Genomic DNA, 3,626 nt, shown 5'->3' on the forward strand with positions numbered 1-3,626 from the left:
AACAACACAACCTCCAGGTCCAGGATGAGTTAAGCCCTTGTAGGGCAAATACCTTTTTGAGAATGTTTGCACTCGTAATAAAGTTTGGCAGGTTGAAAAGGGCACTTGTCTACTTTGTTATAACTACTCGCTTATAATAATGGTGAAAACAAATGTTGAAAACACTGGAGATAAAAGAAAACTGGATAAGCAAAACTTTTTTCTTTTTTTTTTTTTTAAATAACTTTGATCGTGAGAGTATAAAAGCGTAACTAAAACATAAATAGAAGAGAGGCTAAGATACGAAAAAGAAACAAAAAGGAAGAGAAGTAAAAAAACAAGAAGAGAGAAGAGTCAAAAAAAGAAAAGAAAAAAAGATGTGCCAAGCCCACTTGTTTTTATCCGGCCAAAGGGGGGCGGGTTTACTAAGGCGGTCTTCTTAGTTGTAAAATAGGCTTATTACTTTATTTTTAAAGAAACTATATGTTATGCGCGATAGCCACATACTCTTCTCATTATGGTCAAAATCGTTTTTTAACATCCAATTAAATTGAATACGATTATTTTGCCACGTGTATCAGCAAAGTACACGTATAAACTGCTTCAAATACACACACTCTAGACTAACCTATAGTTGCAATCTATAAAGAAAAACAAAATGAGGAAGCACATATTCATGAAAACAGGTTGAGTAATAAATCCAACTATATTTTAACTCCAAATATATAATTTGGGACTCCTTATAGGAACTCACTTTAACTCCGCCACAAGATGGCAGTATGGCTCCATGTTAAATGAGGGATTAATCTTATATTTCGTAATTCCCTTAATTTTTGCCTAAGGGAAACAAGAAAAACATCATTCAACTAACAAACAAGGATTATGCACATTTACAACGTTATAACATGGATAAAATGTTTAATTTCACTTCCAACAGACATTTCAATTTTGTCACACAGAAACATTTGGTAAGAGAGTGGAGGGCATGCTTTCCCCGGGGCAATGCGAATGGACAGGATGTGGTTGTGGTTGTCACGACAACTAGTGGGTCGTTCATCACCGCGTTTTGCCCCAAGGCTGAATACTTTAAGATGGCATCTGAAACTTGAGGGATCCCAAGTGACTTTTTACCTCCTTTTGGCCTCAGGATGGCTCAACGAAGCGTTTGTCCAGTCTGGGGTAATACAGGGGTTGAGTCCTAAACATTTGACCCCCAGTGGTCTTGTGGGTCTTGTTCATTGATAATACTGGTTCAAAGGAAGTCCAGAAAGGCTGTTCCTCTACACCCTCCAAAAAATGACTGTGGTTTTGGTAAGAGTGAAATATGTGTGTAAAGCTGGCAACTTTACTATGAGAACAAAACATCAGGCCTAGCTGTTGATGGTCAGTAAATATTGGAGCTTCACTGTGTAAGAGTGTTGCTCGAAGAGAAGTTCCCATTAAACAGATGCAACATGTTACCAGAGAACTACACACAGTGTGCCTGTCAAATCCCTGGGAAGTTCTCATGGTTAGAAACTTGATAAATGCCCTTTAGTACTATTATTTAAATGTTGGATGAATTTAAATTATTGTGTCAATTTTTAAATCTTATATTAAATCTCAAGTTAATTTGGGTTGAGACACAAAATATGTCACATTGTTTCACATGCAGGCAATATGAAAACAGCATACAGTCCCCATTAGATTTTTCTTTTTTTTTCTTTTTTTTTTTTAATTTCATTTTATTGGCATTATTTAAACCCTTTGGATTTTTTTAATCAAAGTAAACTCAAAGTAGTCAATGTTTGCTTTTTTTTTTTTTTAGAGGCAAATATAACATGCTTGCATTGTTAATTCTTCATAGAAATTCAATGCAAATTGTGAAAATCATTGGATTTACAGTAAAGTGTGGTAAAAGATCAACATGAAGAAGATAAATCAAACAATATGAAATGACTGCCATTTTAGTCTCATCAGTTATTGCTTTAAAAGTATTCTATATATTTCCACTATGCTGCAAATGCCGAAAAAGAAAACATAGGGTGCTCGGTTGCTTAGTGGGTAGGACAGGCATCCCATATACAAAGGCACTGTCCTTGCCGTAGCAGCTGTGGGTTAGATTCCAGCCTGCGACCCTTTGTTGCATGTCAACCCACCTCTCTCTTCATTTCACACATAGACTATCCTATCTAATATAGGCAAAAAGCCAACAAAAAAAGAGACAAAAAATCCAATCTCATACTCAATGAATCCTGCAGTGAGTGCAAATTGTTATTTAAAAATCAACAAATCACAAGGAAACATTTAAAGATGAGACAAAAAATACGCCATTTTGAACGAAAAGCAAAAACAAAACTTTTGAAAAACCTGAAAATGGTTCACCTCAACTCCCTCCTCCTTCAAGGTAAATCTTTCAGATTGCATGTCTGAGTGGCAGCACTAATCCTCTTCATACTTTAATTAAAAAACATGAAAAAGAATATCACTCAAAGCAACTAACATAATTGTATTTTGCATCATGATAATCTATAAAGCCTTAATATAATAAGAGCATAAAAAGTCACACAATGGTTGCAAACAGACAGAACATGATGTCAGAACGACACGTTAAACATATTTGAAGGTTATCCAATTAAAACATTGTTACAATTATCAGCTGTGAAATCTAAGCGAAGTAAATGTTTACAACAGTGTAACAAACAAAAATGATGTTAATTTTGAATCAGCAAATCCAGCAGATGTTAATTTCTCACTAAGGTCCTGACATCAGCGTAGGTCGCCTCTCCCTCTGCTGCTCTTACATTCCTTCTGTCTGCTCGGCCAGTTTTCCTCTTGGTGAAGGTCGGTGCAGAATAAGCCAACGAGTCCTCATCTCTCTGTGGAAATATATAGAAAAGTATAATGAGACGACAGATTTTTATCTCTAGATATGTCGGGGTAAAAATATGCCATTAACTTTTCCAGCTACATCTTTTCTTTGTATACTTTACCTGCTGACTGGCAGCATTTGTTTGCAGAGTGACGGCAGCTGTATCATGAAATAAAACAAAGATTAAAGATAAAAGATTCTGTACGTTAATTTACACAAATCATTATTCTAAATCCTGTGAAGTTAGATGAGAAGGTTTAATTACCATTGCAATGATCACAAGTTTTCTTCTTGATGGTATAAATCAGGAAGGCAATAACAGTCAGACTTAAAGCCAAAGCAGCAAATAACAGAAACAGAAGTGTGTTGGCCTTCTGCAGATCCCACATGTTGAGCTCTGAAATAACATCAGGAGCAAATAATGAAAGTTAACAACTTTATTGACAAGATGTTACAATATAATGGAAACTAAACTTTTGTAATACATTATTTTCATCTCTTCTACTGGATTCAAAATGAATGATTATTAAAGATTAATATGGAAATATTCTGCACTTACCTTGAATGTCCAGTTTTGTTCCATTTCCAAATAATATCTCTCCACATGTGGCCACAGCACAGTAATAAGTCCCGGCTTTAGAGGAGCTGACGTCCTTAGAGAAGATGTAGATACATTTCTGTGGAGAGTGAGCTTCAGGACTCTTCTCACATCCATCACTACTGTTTCCTTGGGCATAAATAAAACGGGGATGAGATTCATCTGATGTGGCTCTGAACCAATAAACTCGGTGTTCTT

Source organism: Epinephelus moara, chromosome 4, assembly GCF_006386435.1.
Source record: "Epinephelus moara isolate mb chromosome 4, YSFRI_EMoa_1.0, whole genome shotgun sequence".
Lineage (NCBI taxonomy): Eukaryota > Metazoa > Chordata > Actinopteri > Perciformes > Serranidae > Epinephelus > Epinephelus moara.